This window comes from Babylonia areolata, chromosome 35, assembly GCF_041734735.1.
Source record: "Babylonia areolata isolate BAREFJ2019XMU chromosome 35, ASM4173473v1, whole genome shotgun sequence".
Classification (NCBI taxonomy): domain Eukaryota; kingdom Metazoa; phylum Mollusca; class Gastropoda; order Neogastropoda; family Buccinidae; genus Babylonia; species Babylonia areolata.
The window spans coordinates 17,115,933-17,138,432 of record NC_134910.1 but is presented as its reverse complement, the minus strand read 5'-3'; the positions used below and the strand labels follow the sequence as shown (position 1 = coordinate 17,138,432).

The 22,500-nt window shown below is 44.4% G+C and overlaps 1 protein-coding gene across 1 annotated transcript in view; it reads right to left on the bottom strand.

Annotated features, from left to right (window-relative positions):
• Positions 1-22,500, bottom strand: part of LOC143278093 (hydroxysteroid 11-beta-dehydrogenase 1-like protein) — a 54,546-nt gene that overhangs the window by 17,118 nt on the left and 14,928 nt on the right. Inside the window, exon 2 of the mRNA XM_076583127.1 lies at positions 12,232-12,460. The gene's annotated coding sequence lies outside the window, so the exon portion shown is untranslated. The remainder of the gene's footprint in view (positions 1-12,231; positions 12,461-22,500) is intronic.

Genomic DNA, 22,500 nt, shown 5'->3' with positions numbered 1-22,500 from the left:
CGTAGAGCTTCATGGGTTGGGCAGTGTTGGAGGATGTGTTCAGGGGTCTGGGGTCCAGTGCCACATGGACACTCATCAGTGTGGGCGATCTTCTTTGCTCAGGCGGCTTGTGTTGGTTGCTGATGCCGTGGCCCAGGCAGTGCTGCCATACTCCAGGGTTGGCCTGACAGTTCCAGTGTACACCCTCTGCAGTATGCTGCTGTTGGCACCCCAAGAGGTCCCGGCGAGTTTTTTCAGGATGGCCAGTTTTCTGGTTGCTCGTCTCTCGATGTCCTTGAGATGGGGGTTCCATGTCAATCGCTTGTCGAGCTTCACACCCAGGTACATTGGCGTGTCATCCTGTTTCAACTGCATTCCGTTCAGTTTGAGGTGGGAGGTTTCTGACATCGGTGACAGCGAGAAGATTGCTGAGACTGTCTTGGTGGTGTTGATGTCTACTCCCCAGGCAGAGGCCCATGTTCCCACGTGGTTGAGTGCTTCCTGCATTCTGTGGCTGGCGGACGTGAGGTATTCCGCAGCACTCCAGGCAGCAAAGTCATCAGCGTGGAGGGCTCTGGAGACATGCTTGGAGATCTTCTCAGCGATGTCGTCGATGAAGATGAGGAAAAGTGTAGGGGAAATGACTCCTCCTTGCGGCACACCTTGCTGTAGAGTGACCCGATGGCTGGTTTTTCCGTCGAGTTTTACCCTTGCCCTGCGGTGTTGGAGGAAATCCTGGATCCAGCGGTACATCTTCCCTTCCACTTTCTTGTTGAGGAGCTTCAGGAGAAGTCCTGCCTTCCAGACCTTGTCGAAGGCCTTGGTTAGGTCCACGAAGACTGCAAGCACCTTCTTCTTTTCTTGAAAGGCAGTCTCTATCTCCTGTGCAAGGTGCACCAGCTGGTCTTCGGTGCTGCGGTTTTTCCTGTAGGCTGATTGGGTATTGCTGAGCAGGTGGTTTTCTTCAAGGTGTTTCAGGAGTCGAGTGTTCACCATCCTTTCCATCACCTTGCCCAGACAACTCAGGAGGCTGATTGGTCGATAGCTGGACTTCTTAGTCTTATCCTTCTGCTTCTTTCTGATGGGGACGATGATGGCTTCTCTCCACTGGTCTGGAAGTTTCCCTGTGTCCCAGGACTGGTTGATGATCAAGAGAAGCTTCTGTCTGGCTACAGGTCCCAGGTTCTTGATCATGTCATTCGGGATGCCGTCTTTCCCAGGGGCTTTCTTTTTCTTCAGTTTCCTGATGGCTGCACTGAGTTCGGCCATGGAGAAGGCTGTCATCATGGACTGACTCGGGTTCTGCTGTTTCAGCTTCTCCTTGATCTCCCTCTGGACTTCCTGCACTCGGGCTTCAGGGAGTGTTGTGGTGCTGCCCTCTCTGTAAAAGTCTGCAAGGATGTTGGCTGCCTGCTTGCCCGCGTGGTGCTTGCCATTTTCCTCAATGACAGTTCTGCTGTGTCTGGTGCCCGTGTCTTCGTTCAGAAGCTTGGTCAGGTTCCACAACTTGCCGGTGTCCTTCTCCATGTTGAGACTGCTGGTCTTCTCATTCCAGCTCCTCTGTATCTCTGTTCTCTTCTGCTGTTGGAAGGTTTCTTTGATGGTGTTGTATTCCCGGATGTTGTCAGGAGTGGGGCTCTGCTCCATGGTTTCTCTGGCGGAGTCTAGGTCTGCATGGAGCTGTTTCAGAGTGTCACTCCAGTAGGGCTTGTAGTTTCTGCGTTTCCCTCTTGGGATGGACTGCTTTGCTGCTCGCAGCAGTGCATCGCTGAAAAGGTTGACATTATTGTTGAGGTTGTTGGAGGTACTGATGTCTTGGCAGAGGTTGTCTGCTTTTCCTTTGAAGAGAGTCCAGTTAGCTCGTTTGAAGTTCCAGCTGGGTTCCATTCTGTGCTGGGTGCATCCTATGCTGGAAATGCTGAGGATGACTGGCAGATGGTCGCTTCCCCCTAGCTGTGTGTTGACTGTTCTGGAGGTGAGTCGCTGAACCTCTTCTGTGGCGATGGCCAGATCTGGTGTTGAGCAGGTCTTCCATGCTCTGGAGTAGCAGGTGGGTTTGTCCTCTGGATGGTTGATGAGGATGAGCTTGTTGTCCATCATCCAGTCCTCTACTTCCTCACCACGTGAGTCCATTTCCTCATAGCCCCAGCTTGGCGAGTGGCTGTTGAAGTCTCCAACCACAAGGTGTCTGGAAGCTTCGTCTCACTTTGTGTAGCGCTAGAGCTGAGCCTGGAGGGCTGTAGCAGTTGGTGATCAGTAGTTCTCCGCTGGGCAGTAGCAGCTTGACTGTGTGATGCTCTAGCTCCTCTTTTCCCGATCTGCTTGTTTCTACTGCAGGGATGGAGATTTTGATGAGGGTGAGGATTCCTCCCTTGTGTCTGTCCTCTCGATCTTGGCGGAAGGCTTCGTAGCCTCTAATAAAAAATCTTTGGGGATCTTTTAAATGGGTCTCCTGAATGCAGATGACATCAATGTTGTTATTTCGGAGAAACTCCTGGAGTTCTGGTTTCTTGTTTCTCAGCCCTTCTGCATTCCACTGAGCTACTGTGAGGTTGACAGGTGGTGAATTTGTCTGGTCAGTCGCTCTACTCTGCCTTCCCCTGACCTTCAGGTTGACAGAGGCACCGGTCGCTTTGGTGGGCCCCTTTGAGGCAGGAGGCCCGGCTCCGTCCCTCCCCGGTTGTCGCTGATAGGGACGACGCCATGAATCTGCCAACTCTAGCAGAACTGGGCAGATTTCCAACTGGAATTCATATTGCATGCAGAGTTCTTGACACGCACAGACACACACGTATGGTTTGGTGTGGTGTAGTATTGCAAGGTGTAGTGTGGTGTGGAATGATGTGGTGTTGTATGGTGTGATATGGAATGGCAAGGTTTACCATACCTTGACAGTGGGGTGTTCAAATTCACACCAACCATCTGCCTGAACTCCAAAAGCAATACATGTTGTAGAGTGGAGGAGATGAGGTGTGTATGTGTGACTGAAGACTGTAAAAACCATGATAGGAATTACGGAAACTAAAACTAAACACAATATATATATATATATATATATATATATATATATATATATATATATATATATATATATAAAAGAAGAAGAAGAAGAAGAAATCAATACATTTTCGTACATGTACATTAATATTTTTTGCAGGATCTTACACAATGAGTTGCTGTGAACTGCGAACGTTAAAACATTCATAAATCTTGCCAGTTGGAGCTGAAAAGAGCTGAATGGCAACAGAGAAGTTGGAGTTTGGAGTATCGTGTTGTCAATGCCATCTGGCCAATGTCTGGAAAACCAGGACATGACAGTCACAAGGAGACGTGATTTCAAGTCGGAATAAACGCCACACATATCCAGAGAGTGTAGTTCCTCCTCTTGAAATCCACAGCCGGTCATGGTTAGGATTTGATGATGTTCTCTCACCATTTCAAATTCGCACGCTTATACTGTGAGTAGCTGATCGGGTACCAGTGTCATGTGTCAGTGTTGAAATAATATGATACAATGAGAAGCTTGAATTGCTGCTCCAAAATTGAACATAGTTATTTTGTCATTTATTTATCACAAGTTTTGTGTATATCAATTTCAGTCAAAATCTTAATTCTATACGATAAATCGAATAAGCAACAACCACCTTTTAACGCCAAAACATCTATAAAATCTCTCTCTCTCTCTCTCTCTCTCTCTCTTCATCAAAGGATGACGTAATTAATCCATTTGGAAGATACCTGCTGAATGTATGTGATGAATTCCGCTTATCCATTGTCAATGGCCTTAAACAATTCAATTTTTCGAGTGATTTTACATATGTGTCTCCGAATGGTTGTAGTGTGATCGATGTTTTCGTCATTTCTCATTGTTTGCTGAGTAAGTGTAGGCAGTTCAAGATTTTACCTATGGTTGAATCCAAGCACGCAGCTGTCGAGTTGTCACTTTCATGTGCTCAGTTTCAGACTGATGCTGCTTCTGACAATCAGTCATCTTTTTCGTTTTCCAAATATAAATGGGACCCTGAGAAAAGTAATTCATATTGTGATGTCATGTGTTCAGACCATATCGCTGCTCTTATTGATAAAGCTTCACACTTGATTGAATGTGATATTGATCTTGCTCTTGAAAAATTTAATGAATGTTTTGAAGTTGCGGGCGAATGTATGTTGAAAACTGTTTCTGTCGGCGCTGAGAAGAGACGAGTTTGGTTTGACTTGGAATGCAGGCAAAGTAGAACGGTATTAAGACAACTTTTGAGAAAGGTTAACAGATCAAACAGAGAAGAAGTCAGACTGAATTACATACAAAAAAGACGTGAATATAAGGAGTTACTAAGACGAAAGAAACGGAATTATAAAGTCAATTTTATTCATGATTTACAAAATAATTTAAATGACTCAAAGAAATTTTGGAACACCATTCGTTCAGTCAGACCGCGCTCGTCTTGCCAGACCAGTATTTCAAAAGAGCAGTGGTTTAACCATTTTAAAGCTGTGTTTAGTTCTGACTCCACTGATGTGAATGAATCCATTGCTGAACCCGCTGTGATGTATGTTAACGCACCATCTGATTTACTGAACTGTAGTATCTCCGAGTCTGAAATACGGATTGCGATCAGAGCTCTGAAAAGCAATAAAGCGGCAGGTCCTGATGGCATCATAGGCGAATTTTACAAAAACAGTGTGGACTGCATTATGCCTTTTCTGGTTAAATTCTTCAACCACATATTTGACAATGGTTTGTTTCCTCAAGAATGGTCTCTTGCAGTCATGCAGCCCCTACACAAAAAGGGCGACGCAAATAATCCAGATAATTTTCGAGGCATTTCACTTTTGAATATATGTAGCAAGATATACAGTTTTGTTCTGAACAAACGTATCAGTAATTGGATTGATGTGCATGGTCTGATTGGGGAAGAGCAGGCGGGTTTTAGAGCAGAACACAGTACAACTGACCACGTGTTCACATTGTATGCCATGGTACAAAAGCAGTTGCTTAGACACAGAAAATTATATGTCGCGTTTATTGATTTTAAAAAAGCTTTTGATAGTGTTTCCAGGAATAAATTATGGGTAATTTTAAAAAAGAATGGTTTAAATGGTAAAATACTGCAGGCTCTGAAAAGTATGTATGAAATAGTCAAAGCAAAAGTACGAGTTGGTGGTGATTTCACAGACAGTTTTATGTGCCCTCGTGGCCTCAAACAAGGTGAAGTATGTTCTCCATTACTTTTTTCTTTATTTATTAACGAGTTGACCTCAGATGTGCTTGCGGGTGGCATGCATGGCATCCAGCTTTCTCCTGACTTTGTCCAGCTCTTGATCTTACTTTTTGCTGATGATGTAGCTCTGCTATCCGATACCCCAATAGGTCTTCAAACTCAGCTGAATATATTGTATGACACAGCAAAGCGACTTGATTTAATTGTCAATTTAGAAAAATCTAATGTGGTGGTGTTTAGAAATGGTGGCTACCTTGGTGCGAACGAGAGATGGTTCTATGGAAATGAACTTTTGAAAATTGTAAATGTATATAAGTACTTAGGTATCTTTTTGTCAACCCGCCTTAGTTTTACAGCAACATTAGAAGATCTTGCAAGTCGTGCCAGAAAAGGAGTCGTTGCTATCATTAGAACACTTTGGGCGATTGGAGAACATTCCCCTGGTATCTTTTTTAAAATGTTTGACTGTCAGATACAACCTGTGTTGACATATGGAGCTGAAATATGGGGAGTTACAAAAAATCTTGAATTAATCGAAGGTGTACATCTTTTCGCTTTAAAAAAGTTTTTAGGCGTACATTCAAAAGCTCCTAGACATTTGGTTTATGGTGAAACTGGTAGATTTCCACTCTATGTGATGACTTATGTTAAATGTATTAAGTTTTGGTTACGTCTACTAAAATTAAGCAATGATCGATTCCCCAAGAAAGCATACAATATGTTACTACATCTGCAAACACAAAATTATATCACATGGGCTTGTAGTATTAGAAATGTTTTGTACATGTACGGCTTTGGTTATGTGTGGGAGGCACAAGGTGTTGGTAATGAATGTGTGTTTATTCGTTGTTTTAAGCAACGGTTAATTGATTGTGCAAAGCAAAGCTGGCATTCCTCACTGCTGTCACATGAATTCTATCGAGTGTATTCTGTTTACAACCAATCACTTACAACATCTCCGTACTTACTGGTCGTGAAAAACTTTTTTGTACGCCGTCTACTTTCACGATTTCGAATGGGTATGTCAGATTTGAATTGTCGCTTTTTACAGTATAATCCTGTTCCTGGTGATAAGAGAATGTGTAGTTTTTGTCACACAGCCCTTGAAACAGAATATCACTTTCTTTTGGTTTGTCCAGTTTATCAGACTCTAAGAGAAGAACATTTACCTGCCAAATATCACAGAAATCCAACCTTGTTCAAATTTGCCGCTTTGATGTCCTGTGTGTCGGAATCTTTAGTTGCGAAGTTATCGTTTTTTGTATGCAAGGCTTTTGGCGTGAGAGCGGAGCTTTTGTACTTGGACACGAGTGGATGAATATAGATATGCATTTTGTTACCCTGTGGCGTATACGTCAACCCCCCATCCCCCTTTTTTTTCCGATTCTTGCAATTTGTAATTAATTTTTTGTAAGTTTTGTTAGCTTGTCAGCATTTCACTTTACCCAGATCGCTGGATCTGTGTGTTTAGCGCGCGAGCGTGCATGTGGGTGTGTATATACGTGCGTGCATGTGTTTGAGGGAAGGGAGAGGAGAGAGAGAGAGATAATGAGAGAGAGAGAGAGAGAGAGAGAGAGAGAGAGAGCTTGCAAGTCACATGTGCATTGATATATTATTCACACTATTTGATTCATTATGTAATATTTTTGTTAGTGGCCCACTCCTTTGTTATGGGCCGGAGGCCTAACAAATAAACCATTGTCTTGTCTTGTCTTGTCTTGTCTCTCTCTCTCTCTCTCTCTCTCTCTCTCTCTCAATAAATAAATAAATAAATGAATGAATATATATATATATAATATATGTATATACACAAAAATTATATATATACATGTATGCACACACACACACACACACACACACACACACACACACACACACACACATATATATATATATATATATATCAGAATGGTGTGATGATAAAATACACACTTGCATGTCTGTTTCACACACACGTACATAAACACAATAGATATACCCATCCCATTACACATACACATACTACCTATGTAACACAAATGCACTCTCCCTCTCTCTCTCTCTCTCTGTTTGATAAGGGCACGTATCCAGATGAATGGGCGAAGGCAATAATTGTTCCAATTTTTAAAAAGGGAGATAGTAGATCAACAGACAACTATAGGGGCGTGTCTTTGCTCAGTCTTATTAGCAAATGTTATACATCAGTGCTAAACGGAAGACTTGTCAAATGGGCTGAAGAAAATGATATGCTAACAGAGTCACAGGCTGGATTCAGGCGTGGTTATGCCACAACAGATCATATTTTTACTCTGAACGCGGTTATCGAGAAATCTTTATCAAAGAAGGGAGGCAAGCTTTACGCCTGTTTTGTCGATCTGAGAAAAGCATTTGACTCTGTGCAACGTCAGCCTTTGTTTTATATTTTGATTCAGAAAGGTATAAAGGGGAAATTTATGAATGCTATCATTGCTATGTATAAATGTGTTACGTCTTGCGTACGTATTGAAGATAAGTTAACTGAGTTTTTTGATTGTCCCGTTGGCTTAAGGCAAGGTTGTATGTTGAGCCCTATATTGTTTTCGTTATTTGTTAACGAAATTGGTTCAGCAGTTGAAATCAGTGGTATTCATGGAATTCAGTTTTTGCCTAATTTATTAGAGTTGTTCATTCTTCTGTTCGCAGATGATATTGTACTGCTATCTAATACTGCGATTGGTCTGCAAAATCAAATTAATATTCTGAATAATGCATGTAAAACACTCTTCTTGAATGTAAATACTGACAAGACTAAAGTGATGGTTTTTCGAAAAGGTGGCTTTTTGGGAAGATATGAAAAGTGGAATCTCGATGGAAATGCTCTAGAAGTAGTGAATGAATATAATTATCTAGGGTTTGTTTTTACAACAAAAATGAGTATAAACAAAGGAGTAGGGATTTTAGCAGCAAAAGGCAAACATGCATGCATTGACTGTATAAAATATATAACGAAGCTGAATGATATTTCCAAAGGATGTTTTTTCAAAATATTCGATGCTCAGGTACAACCCATTCTTTTGTGCGCTTCTGAGATGTGGGGTCTTAACAGACTTGATAATATTGAGAAAGTTCATTCCTTTGCATGTAAACGTTTTTTGAACATAACACTTAGAGTACCAAACAAGTTTGCATACGGCGAATTAGGACGTTATCCACTATATATAAATAGTGCAACAAGGTGTATCAGGTACTGGTTAAGGTTGCTGAATATGAATGTGCAACGATTACCCAGACAGGCATATTTGATGTTGTTTAACTTAGACGAAAGGGGAAAAAAATGCTGGGTGTCTTTAGTAAAAAAATACTTTATTTAGACTTGGGTTTGGATATGTCTGGTTGCAACAAGGCGTTGGTTGTGAGCAAACATTTTTGTCATTATTTAAGCAAAGAATGAAAGATATATTTATGCAGGAGTGGGACGAGTCAGTAATGTCTAAAGATATATATCATAACTACAGACTGTTTAAAACTGGTTTTCAGTGTGAGCAATATTGTGAATATGTGGATAACAAGTGTTTTAGGGACTGTTTAGTAAAATTACGGCTTGGTTTGCTCCCAATAAATGGATCATTTTTTAGAAGAACATTCAAATGTAATTCAAATTACGCATGTAAACGTTGTAATGTAATCGAAGATGAAAACCATTTTATAAACAATTGTGTCCTTTACAATGACCTGCGGCAAAAACATCTGAACTCCGAAGGTCAATCGTATGTTCACTTGATGAAGAATGGTTCTGTTTACAGTATTCGTAAACTATGCATTTATATATTTAATGCCCTGAAGATACGACAGGAATTCTGTGACAACAATGATGAAAGTTAGAATTAATTTACAATGCACGAGAAGCACTTTTGTTCTACAGGTTAAGTTAGTACGTATTTTACATTTTGTTGTGGTTGAGTGATCACCATATTGTGTACTTTTGACCTCTTTCTAGGGGCCGGAGGCCTGGAGATTAAAGTTTTGTTCTTCTTTTGTTCTTGTTCTCTCTCTCTCTCTCTCTCTCTCTCTCTCTCTCTCTCTCTCTCTCTCTCTCTCTGTGTGTGTGTGTGTGTGTGATTTTAGACTGAAATATCTACACTTTCCCACCCCGTGTCTCACGTCATCACTGTATTTCCTGAATTTGCATCACTAACAATTATGAATCATAAAAACAACAACAAGAAACTAACTGCTCAACTAGTAAGTTTCAACAGAAAGCCAGTGGGGCTCTTAATCAAACTCTGAACTATTTCAAACATAAAATGATTGTCATCTAAACTCTGAACTATTTCAAACACAAAATGATTGTCATGTAAACTCTAAACTATTTCAAACACAAGATGATTGTCATGTAAACTCTGAACTATTTCAAACACAAGATGATTGTAATCTTAAACTCATAACTATTTCAAACACAAGATGATTGTCATCTAAACTCATAACTACTTCAGACACAAGATGATTGTCATCTAAAACGTTTCCAACGGAAACAGATGGAACGGCAGATTTTGAGAGAGGTAAAAATATTTTCAGCTGTTCACATTTACAAATGAAATGCACTGGTGTAATTGCACACATTACTATAAGCGTAAAGGAGTAGACATTGTTTTATGACACCCAGTCGTCGTATGTATATTATAACTAGTTATCCTTCTGCCACTGTTGTGCCCCTTGGTTTTGGAAGAACACATACGATCTATTTTGTATTTGTATTTGTATTTACTCTTTTTTGTCACAACAGATTTCTCAATGTGAAATTCGGACTGCTCTCCTCAGGGATAGCGCGTCGCTACACTGAGAGCGCCACCTTTTTTTTCGTGCAGTTTTATTTGTTTTTCCTATCGAAGTGGATTTTTCTACAGAATTTTGCCAGGGACAACCCTTTTGTTGCCGTGGGTCCTTTTACGTGCGCTAAGTGCATGCTGCACACGGGACCTCGGTTTATCGTTTCATCCGAATGACTGGTGTCCAACGTCTCGTGGAGTGGGAGAAAATATCGGCGACTGAGCCGTGATTCGAACCAGTGCGCTCAAATTCTCTCGCTTCCTAGGCGAACGCGTTAGGTCTAGGCCATCACTCCACTTATGTCGACTCGTGTTGTGTTGTGTCGTGTCGTGTCGTGCAATATGTTAACATTTTCTCTGACAGGGTCATGCCTTAATTTCAGATTATTGACATGACTCCAGCAGGTTTTCTCCAGTGTATAACCTTCTTGTAATGAAAATGGAATGCGAATTACTAAAACACTGTGAATATTAATTGCATCTTTTTTTCGCACAAAGATCCACCGGCTCATTTCCTACAATCCCTTCGTGAGAAATCCTACAAAAAGTAATCTTTGTACCACTAATGGTGAAAAAATGAATGACTTGACGTATTTCTGTTTCGAGTGCTCCCTTTGTTTTCAAACTAAACGATTTTAATTTTGATGGTTGTAAAACAGATATAGAATCGACACAAAAAGCACCTTAAATGTTGTAATGGGAAGATGGATGAAACGATTTAGACCCATTAATATACCCATACGTTCTGCTGTGAATATAGAAAATTATTTACCAATATCATAGTATTTCTCCACTTTTAATACTGATAGGATAATAAATGCAGCCCCTGTCTGGTTGTAATGAAATACTGAACCATCTGTAAATACCTTAAAGTGATTTAGACAGTTTTCTTCAATGTGAGGTTCAGCGAAAAACAGAGACCTGGGGCTTCAGCTTTCTTCAAATCTATGTAATTTGTGTCAAAGGTAGCGTTGTTCATCTCCCAATTAGGTATTGTCCTATATGATAACCGAGGGGCAGTTTGATTTGGCGGGTTTACTCCCGGTGTTTTAAAAATGTCAGAGGTGTAGGTAATTGTAGCTATGAGGGAGTTAATAGACTGCTCTTTTAGGGAAATGGAGGTTTGATTTTTAAACAGATCTCGGCAGTATCTGACTTTTGAACTGTTGTACTTCTCAAGATATACTTTGCTGATGCCAATCTCATCTGTTCTTCAAAGAGATGTATTTCAGTTTCTGGTTGTTAAAATACAATCATCGTGAACTGGATCGCCAAAAGCAAGCTTATTATGTTTTACTGTCAACACTTTGTAATTTTGTCAACATGTTTTTTGGTTCTGAAAAAAGTATCTCTTATGCACTGGCTAACTTTGAGCGTACCAGCGATGTTACCAGATATATAAGTACAGAGGTATCCTGACCCCAGTGTTGCCTGCTAACAGTCCTTAGTAAGTTGAGGCTTTTTCTTGCTTTTGCCAGGAAGTAATCAAGGTGTGTGTATCTGTCTGTCTGTCTGTGTGTCTGTGGAGAGAGAGAGAGAGAGAGAGAGAGAGAGAGAGAGTTTGGCAGCACCTCTTATCGCTGTCAACAGTGTTGAGAAGAGAAGAGAAGAGCTCCCCAGCCAGTCAGATAACACACGGAGCGAAACACGTTTCTCACCTTATCAGGACAGCGCCAAGTGGGTTCTTTACTCTGTGTGTGTGTGTGTGTGTGTGTGGATAACTGAAAACACACACACACACACCTTGCTCAGCTAATTGAGCACACACACACACACACACACACACACACACACCCTAGCCCAGCTGATAACTGAGCACACACACCTTGCACAGCTGATAACTGAGCACACACACACCTAGCTCAGCTGATAACTGAGCACACAAACACACACTTTGCACAGCTTATAACTGTGCACACATAACTGAGCACACACACACCTTGCACAGCTGAAAACTGAGCACACACACCTAGCTCAGCTGATAACTGAGCACACACACACACATAGCTCAGCAGATAATTGAGCACACACACACACACACACACACACACACACACAAACACACACCTATCTCAGCTGATAATTGAGCACACATACCCCTAGCTCAGCTGATAACTGCGCACACACACACACCTAGCTCAGCTAATAACTGAGCACGACACTTTGCTCAGGAAGACGACTTGGACAGAAAGAAAGGTGTTGTGATAAAGCAGTGCTACAGTACTACAGAACAAGGGTGCTGTCACCTTGGCGCTCCCACTCTGCAGGCGGCGCTCTCTCAGTCCCGCTCCTTGACAAGGTGGTCACTGCCGTCAGCAGGGGCGGCTGTCAGTGGTGCTGCATCACAACAGGCTGCACTCAGCACCACGGCCACTGACTTGGCAGCAGACCAGGGTCTCCTCAGGTGTGTGGCCTCCGAACGACCTCGCTTCGACAGTTCCCCGTGGACTGCCAGGCAGACGAGCTCGGGTTTGGCTGTGTATATACAGGGGACCCCTGGTGAGGGGGGTGAGGGGGTAAGAGGGGTGGGAGTGATGCACAGGATTGGGGAGAACACAAAACAATCATCTCCCTCCCTTCACTCCTTCCTCAACCCCTTCTTCACCACCCCCCTGCCACCCCCCCCCCCCACCCCGGCTACCAACGTAACCTGAGATAACATTGAACAAGATGACATCTGTCTCACCATACCCATCATCCTTTCCCCTTGTCTCCCTCCCTCGGCTCCACACACAACTGCACACACTGACAGACACACGCAAAAAATCAAATGTGTGTGGCTTCCTGTCATATTCTTACTTGTCCAATTCACTCAAGCTGCTCTGTCTCACACTCGCAACCTTGCTGCATACATTCACAATCTTCGTCAGAGATTCCCAGGGGCGGTATTCAAGAGAACATTGTGCCTGAGGGTAAATGTGTACCTGCGGGTAATCTGTCTGAGGCAAGGCAGACTGCCCGAGGGTAAGCATATCCAGTATTAATGAACACAAGAGTCTACTCGCGTGTCTACAAACCCGAAGGCAATTTACCCTTACTACCTGCCAAGGGTGACTGCCCACGAAGCAGAGGTAAATATGGCGGATCCTTTTGCAGCATTTTTCTTTTTTTCTTTCTTTCTTTCTTTTTTTTTTTAAAAGGGAAAACAGACGTGCTTTACAGAGAACACACGTTCTTTTTGCGAACACGTGTTTTGCGAACTCTCTCGACAATCTTCCGAGCTGTGGTGCGATGAGAAGTGAAACAGAGAGCATGCGCAGATGGAATAATCGGGATTAAAAAAAAGACCATGGGTTAGCTGTCTGAGCGAACTGCATATGTCTTGAATACAGAGATAACTTATCCTTCAAGGTAAACTGTACCAGCGGGTCCCAACCATGTCAAAGATAACTTGCTTGAAGGCAAAATGAATTTTGTCTTGAATACGGCCCATAGATCAGCTCATGAAAAAGAAAGTTAAAAAGACGCAATGAAGCATTTATAGAATCCTTGAAGTGCTTTGCCATGAACTCAGATATTTCTGAGTAGAACCCACTGACATGAACACAACCTGTGTCTCCTCAGAACCCACTGACATGAACACAACGTGTGTCACCTCAGAACCCACTGACATGAACACAACGTGTGTCACCTCAGAACCCACTGACATGAACACAACGTGTGTCTCCTCAGAACCCACTGACATGAACACAACGTGTGTCACCTCAGAACCCACTGACATGAACACAACGTGTGTCACCTCAGAACCCACTGACATGAACACAACCTGTGTCTCCCCAGAACCCACTGACATGAACACAACGTGTGTCACCTCAGAACCCACTGACATGAACACAACGTGTGTGTCCCCAGACGCCAGCCACATCCACAGACGTCGACAGCGCATCAAGACATCAAGGGAGAAGCGAGTGGGTGGGCTGTTGTTAAAACGGGTACATTATGGGCTGTAAAACGGGTACATTATGGGCTTGCACGAGTGCTGACAGCAGTTTCCTGTCTTGAGTCACTCCACTGTGTAAATCACCGGGGGATAGGGGGAATGTGTGTGGGAGGTGGGGGGTTCAGGGGGTGTGAAGCTTAGGAGGAGTGTAAGAATAAGAATAAGAATAACTTTATTATCTCCAACTGGAGAAATTTGGTCAGGTGCATTATCACAACATTGACAAATAAACAACATGGGGACCATAACTGTAAAAGTCAACAACAGCTTTTACGAATATTACGAAGACACAAATGTAAAAAATATCACATACACCGTTCCATCCATACATCCACACACTGCAGGTAATAACTAGTATTCTGAATGTAAAAACAGAAAGAATTAAGAAACATTATTTGAATATAACTATAAGCATAGTCTACTATATTGCACATTGATTATAATAGATATGATAAGAATAAAGATAAATTGCGGAAACCCACAACCAGATAATCAGCACACACCCGCACCCACTCACCCCCGACCCACCCCACACACGCGGATTACTTGATTAAACAAGAGCAATAAACATATATTCTCAAATAAAAGCACTTCACATATTCGCTTTTAAAACATTGCAATTAATTATTACATCGTAATTATTAACAGAAATATATTTAGAATATGGACGTTAGCATTAGACATATTCCATTGTACATTCATCCTGATATTGCACATTATTCCTCCTACATATTGCACATTCATAATAACCAATTGTCACGTTTTTAAGCTCAGTAAACACACACACACACACACACACACACACACACACACACACACACACACACACACACACACACAAAAGGTGGATTGAACGTGGAATAAAAGTCTTCAGAGCTCTGGATTTCATCTTAAAAGTTCCGTAGCGTCGTCCTGATGGCAATAGCTCATAATACTTTGCTAAAATATGGGTGTCGTCAGTTGCTATCTGCTTGCTTTTTTTGACCACTCGACTTTCATACAGCTCTTGCATACTAGCTGGTTTCACTCCCACAATTTTACTGCATACAACATCGATAATAACTTGGAAGAATATTTGAATTTATACCAACATTTCTAAGCTTCCGTAAACAAATAAATTCTAGATTGACATTTCTTATGAATGGAATCAACATTTCTGCCAAAAGTCAGCTTATTGTCTAAGATGGTGCCTAAATATCTATATTCATTGGCCCTCTCCACTGTTTGACCATCAATAACAAGGTCAGCTACAGGCAAGGGGCAAGGGGTCTTTCCGAAAATCTATTAACATTTCTTTTGTTTTCAATACGTTGAGAACCAGATAGTTTTCCTCACATCAAGAACAGAACTTTTTAATTTCACTGAAATAAATAGCATCAGAGTTGGACCGATCTTCAATTGCTGAATCATCAGAATATTTTATGACAGGAGTTTCCTTCGTGCCTCTGCAGTCATTTGTGTACAGTGTAGAAAGAACAGGGGACAGCACTGTACCTTGGGGTGCACCAGTAGAAGTAGATATTAGAGAAGAGTGGGCAGAATGAAAGCGGACGGACTGAGTTCTATTGAGAAGAAAACTTACTATCCAAAGAGTAAGTTTCGGATCAACATCCGTGTGTGGGAGTGGGGATGCCGGGGGGTGGGTAGGGTAGTGTATGAGGGAGAGAGGAGGGGGGATGCCGGGGGGTGGGTAGGGTAGTGTATGAGGGAGAGAGGAGGGGGGAGGCCGGGGGGGTGGGTAGGGTAGTGTATGAGGGAGAGAGGAGGGGGGATGCCGGGGGAGGGTAGGGTAGTGTATGAGGGAGAGAGGAGGGGGGATGCCGGGGGGTGGGTAGGGTAGTGTATGAGGGAGAGAGGAGGGGGGATGCCGGGGGGTGGGTAGGGTAGTGTATGAGGGAGAGAGGAGGGGGGAGGCCGGGGGTGGGTAGGGTAGTGTATGAGGGAGAGAGGAGGGGGAGGCCGGGGGGAGGGTAGGGGAGTGTATGAGGGAGAGAGGAGGGGGGAGGCCGGGGGGGGGGGGGGGTGGGTGAGGGAGGGGAGTGTGTGAAGGAGAGAGGAGGGGGATGGGAGGGGAGTGTGTGAGGGAGAGAGGAGGGGGATGGGAGGGAGGTGTGTGAGGGAGAGAGGAGGGGGATGGGAGGGAGGTGTGTGAGGGAGAGAGGAGGGGGATGGGAGGGAGGTGTGTGAGGGAGGGGGAGGGGGATGGGAGGGAGGTGTGTGAGGGAGAGGAGGGGGAGGGGAGGGAGGTGTGTATGGGAGAGAGGAGGGGGAGGGGAGGGAGGTGTGTGTGGGAGAGAGGAGGGGGAGGGGAGGGGAGTGTGTGAGGGAGAGGAGGGGGAGGGGAGGGAGGTGTGTGTGGGAGAGAGGAGGGGGAGGGGGAGGGAGGTGTGTGTGGGAGAGAGGAGGGGGAGGGGAGGGAGGTGTGTGTGGAGAGAGGAGGGGGAGGGGAGGGAGGTGTGTGTGGGAGAGAGGAGGGGGATGGGAGGGAGGTGTGTGAGGGAGAGAGGAGGGGGATGGGAGGGAGGTGTGTGAGGGAGAGGAGGGTGATGGGAGGGAGGTGTGTGTGGGAGAGAGGAGGGGGAGGGGAGGGAGGTGTGTGTGGGAGAGAGGAGGGGGAGGGGAGGGAGGTGTGTGAGGGAGAGAGGAGGGGGAGGGGAGGGAGGTGTGTGTGGGAGAGAGGAGGGGGAGGGGAGGGGAGTGTGTGAGGGAGAGAGGAGGGGGAGGGGAGGGGAGTGTGTGTGGGAGAGAGGAGGGGGGGGGCCGGGGGGAGGGGAGGTGAGTGTGTGAGGGAGAGGAGGGGGAGGGGAGGTGAGTGTGTGAGGGAGAGAGGAGGGGGGAGGGGAGGGGAGTGTGTGAGGGAGAGAGGAGGGGGAGGGGAGTGTGTGAGGGAGAGGAGGGGGAGGGGAGTGTGTGTGGGAGAGAGGAGGGGGATGGGAGGGGAGTGTGTGAGGGAGAGAGGAGGGGGAGGGGAGTGTGTGAGGGAGAGAGGAGGGGGGAGGGGAGGGGAGTGTGTGTGGGAGAGAGGAGGGGGAGGGGAGGGGAGTGTGTGAGGGAGAGGAGGGGGAGGGGAGGGGAGTGTGTGTGGGAGAGAGGAGGGGGAGGGGAGGGAGGTGTGTGTGGGAGAGGAGGGGGAGGGGAGGGGAGTGTGTGAGGGAGAGAGGAGGGGGGAGGGGAGGGGAGTGTGTGTGGGAGAGAGGAGGGGGAGGGGAGGGGAGTGTGTGAGGGAGAGAGGAGGGGGGAGGGGAGGGGAGTGTGTGTGGGAGAGAGGAGGGGGAGGTTAGGGGAGTGTGTGAGGGAGAGGAGGGGGAGGGGAGGGGAGTGTGTGGGAGAGAGGAGGGGGAGGGGTGGGGAGTGTGTGGGAGAGAGGAGGGGGAGGGGAGGGGAGGGGAGTGTGTGAGGGAGAGAGGAGGGGAAGGGGGGGAATGTGTGAGGGAGAGAGGAGGGGGGAGGGGGGGGGGAATGTGTGAGGGAGAGAGGAGGGGGAGGGGAGGGGAGTGTGTGTGGGAGAGAGGAGGGAGAGCGGAGGGAGAGTGTGTGTGGGAGAGAGGAGGGGGGAGGGGGGAGGGTAGGGGAGTGTGTGAGGGAGAGAGGAGGGGAGAGGGTAGGGGAGTGTGTGAGGGAGGAGGGGGTAGGGGGGAGGGTAGGGGAGTGTGTGGGAGGGGGGAGGCCATGGGGTGCTCTGCAATCATCAGTTTGACGTACTAGACATTGTATTGTTAATGGGTGGGAGGATAACACGTGAGAGAGAGAGAGAGAGAGAGAGAGAGAGAGAGAGATTCGCACGTAAGATTAGTAAAATCTAATAATTGTGCCTCCAGTCACTAAACACAGGTGTACGTGAACAAGTGGCTTGTAGAGAAAATAGAATAAAATAGAAATTGTTAGCAAGATATTCTCTGCGTTTCAAGGAAAATAAGATAATTATACATTGCTGCATATCTTCTTGTCATTAGGGCTTCGTTACAATGCAGCCGTTTAAGCAACACGTTGACAGGACAATTAAACTTGTATGTATCTACTTGGCAAGATATCTATCCCTATCAGTCTATTGTCTATAAAGTGCAGGTTGTCTTCAATTCTGTTGCAGAAAGAACATGTCAAACCCAAAGAGTTATTAACGAAACGCTTATCTATTTTCAAGTCGTTGTTACCAAGTCTGAACCTGATGAACGCGAAACTGAACTTAATAAGTTATCATGCTCTCGATGTAAAAGTAATTTGAAGGACCTATAAAAAGATTTTTTCGTCTGTATTTACTTTGGACACCCACGACCTCTGAAAACAACATATCATCCTCTGAACATTTTTGGAAACATTTTCAGTTCCAGCACTTCAGTGGAGCCATTCCTCGGAGATGTCGTATCTGGCCCAACACGCTTTAACTGACATTGCCAGTGTGTTGTCTGGGCCCACCTGCACTGCAACAAGCTGAACTGTTCTGCGTAGACAGTGTGTGTGTGTGTGTGTGTGTGTGTGTGTGTGTGTGTGTGTGTGTGTGTGTGTGTGTGTGTGTGAGTGAAACTGAAACTGAAACTGAAAAATTGTTTATTCATAAACCATCAGCTCATTCTGAAGGGACCCTAGCAAGTATTTACAATACGTACTCATGAAACCAGAAAAGCAGCATGTTTGGATGTATGTTTCCAAAAAGTGAATCTAGTCTCTGCCCAGCTCAATGTGACGTTGTGTTATACATCAGTTGTTCAGTTGCTGCAGGATAGCTTTACCTCTTTGTGACGATGTGTCACACATCAGTTGCTGCAGGATAGCTTTATCTCACTGTGACGATGTGTCACACATCAGTTGCTGCAGGATAGCTTTACCTCTTTGTGACGATGTGTCACACATCAGTTGCTGCAGGATAGCTTTATCTCACTGTGACCATGTGTCACACATCAGTTGCTGCAGGATAGCTTTATCTCACTGTGACCATGTGTCACACATCAGTTGCTGCAGGATAGCTTTATCTCACTGTGACCATGTGTCACACATCAGTTGCTGCAGGATAGCTTTATCTCACTGTGACCATGTGTCACACATCAGTTGCTGCAGGATAGCTTTATCTCACTGTGACCATGTGTCACACATCAGTTGCTGCAGGATAGCTTTATCTCACTGTGACCATGTGTCACACATCAGTTGCTGCAGGATAGCTTTATCTCACTGTGACGATGTGTCACACATCAGTTACCGCGGGGTGAAAAAACAAGGAACTGAACCGGAACACACATGACAGTCCTATTTTCTCTTACATGGCTGTGTGCAGGACAAAAACACATTATGTAATACATCCTTCTCAGCTGATCTACATGGCCGTAATGCCTGCTGTGCTGAACTTCTGGTATGTCTTCATTTCAAGGTCTCATAAAATCACAGTCGCTCCCTGGTTTGATTGATTGATTGATATGGATACTTATATAGCGCCTATCCTCGGTCAGAGACCAAGCTCTCAGCGATTTACACACACGGGGTCATTTGCACCACAGGCTGCCTGCCTGGGTAGAGCCGACCGACGGCTGCCACTGGGCGCTCATCATTCGTTTCCTGTGTCATTCAATCAGATTTCAGCCATGCACACATGCACACTCAGGCAGACATGTAACATTTTACGTGTATGACCGTTTTGTTTATTTATCCCGCCATGTAGGCAGCCATACTTGATCTTCTGCGTGCGTATACACACGAAGGGGGTTCAGGCACCAGCAGGTCTGCACATGTGTTGACCTGGGAGATGGGAAAAATATCCACGAGGTGCCGTCACCAAAATTCGAACCCGGGGCCCTCAGATTGAAACTGGTTTGGGCATGACTGTCCCGTTCTTGCTGTCTGTAGTCAACAATTCTTTGCTAGAAAATTTAGCTAAACTCGGGGTCAGATTCCACACCCTCACTGTCCCAAAGAAAGGAATACCCACACTTATCAAATGCTGTACATATATTTGCAGCCAATGTGTGATTTCTTCTTTCGTTAAGATCATACAACAATCTGAATGCTTTGCATTTCAATCTGTTTTGCTCCATCTGGTTTTTTTTTCCATCCTAACGTAATTCAACGCACATAAAAGTTAAGATATTCGAGATATCAACCAAGTTCACCTTCAATCAAATCCCGCACTTTTACTGGCATTGTCTTGTCAGATCTTTCAAGATGTTCTTCATTGACACATAAAATTAGTTTTAAGATGAAAACGACCCATATGATATCTACAATGGACCTGGTCACCTGTTGTTCTCAGGCAGGTGGGAACAGTATTTCCACAGCCAACCTCTTACACCTGCGGATTGCGAGGTGTGAGAGATTGGGTGGTGACATATAATTTTCGCTTGTCAATTACACAGCGCAGACACAATAGACGCTACTCGCCTCGCCTCTCTCTGCCCCGGCCTGTATGGACTTTACCCCCCCCCCCCAAACCCTCCCCCCCCATCACACTACCTCTTAGATATCCTGTTTAGGACTGTCTTCATATCACATCACACTACCTGTTAGATATCCTGTGTAGGACTGTCTTCATATCACATCACACTACCTCTTAGATATCCTGTATAGGACTGTCTTCATATCACATCACACTACCTCTTAGATATCCTGTTTAGGACTGTCTTCATATCACATCACACTACCTCTTAGATATCCTGTTTAGGACTGTCTTCATATCACATCACACTACCTCTTAGATATCCTGTGTAGGACTGTCTTCATATCACATCACACTACCTCTTAGATATCCTGTATAGGACTGTCTTCATATCACATCACACTACCTGTTAGATATCCTGTTTAGGACTGTCTTCATATCACATCACACTACCTCTTAGATATCCTGTTTAGGACTGTCTTCATATCACATCACACTACCTCTTAGATATCCTGTTTAGGACTGTCTTCATATCACATCACACTACCTCTTAGATATCCTGTATAGGACTGTCTTCATATCACATCACACTACCTCTTAGATATCCTGTATAGGACTGTCTTCACATCACATCACACTACCTCTTAGATATCCTGTATAGGACTGTCATCACATCACACTACCTCTTAGATATCCTGTATAGGACTGTCTTCACGTCACACTACCTGTTAGATATCCTGTGTAGGACTGTCTTCATATCACATCACACTACCTCTTACATATCCTGTATAGAACTGTCTTCACATCACATCACACTACCTCTTACATATCCTGTATAGGACTGTCTTCACATCACATCACACAACCTCTTAGATATCCTGTTTAGGACTGTCTTCACATCACACTACCTCTTAGATATCCTGTATAGGACTGTCTTCACATCACATCACACTACCTCTTAGATATCCTGTATAGGACTGTCATCACATCACACTACCTCTTAGATATCCTGTATAGGACTGTCATCACATCACACTACCTCTTAGATATCCTGTATAGGACTGTCTTCACATCACACTACCTCTTAGATATCCTGTGTAGGACTGTCTTCATATCACATCACACTACCTCTTAGATATCCTGTATAGGACTGTCTTCACATCACATCACACTACCTCTTAGATATCCTGTGTAGGACTGTCTTCACGTCACATCCAATTACATCTCAGATATCCCTTCTCCAGTCTGCCTAACTCTTCTCTGCAGCCCCATCTCTTGTACATAGTTGACACCAGGGCCTTTCAGCTTCCTACTTTCACACGCTAACAGCATGGCCAACGAGCTTTTCCTTTCAGCAGCTAAGCTCTGGAACTCTCTACCATACTCTCTCCGACACAGTCAGTCCCAAGAGTATTTCAGATCAGGCCTGAAAATATGTCACTTTACCCGTTACTATGGTTGGGGCTTACCCCTCCCTACCATTTAAGAACGTGCTGTTTCCATCCAGACTTATCACTTGGTTGTGATGTGTGTTCATGAGGATGGAGAGAGGGAGTGTTAGTGCGGCTGCCCGTGTGTGTGTGTGTGTGTGTGAATTCAGTTGTTGGGCTATTGCAGGTTGCACATCATTTTTGAAACAACTTTACGAATATAACACGAAAGCAACATTGGAACATTTTTTTCTGCAACCATTGCTTCATTGTCAAAGCACTCATCACTTTTCTCGGCACATATCTGTCGACACGAAAAGGTTCTTTCGTGCACACCGCTTGTTGCAATAGTCATTGAATCATCTGAGAGCTTCCTCCACACTGACGTCAGACACACTTGGAGCAGGACGGATCACATTGTTGGGGGCTCTTGACGAATATATAGATTCAACGCAGTGTTGAATACAATCTGCATATTTTTGTATTGTATTGTATTGGATTGTATTGTATTGTATTGCGTCGCATTGCATTATATATTGTATAGCATCGCATTGTATAGGCAATACTATATTCTTTTTTTTGTGATTTCTCTGTGTGGAATTTCGATTGTTCTCTCAAGGGAGGGGGAGAGTGTGTATCACAATGCAGCGTCACTATCAAAGTGGAATGTACTACAATGCAGCGTCACTATCAACGTGGAATGTACTACATCATTTTATCAGGGACAACATTTTCGTTGCAGTGGCCTGCTGCACACGGGACCTCGCATTATCGTCTCATTAGAAAT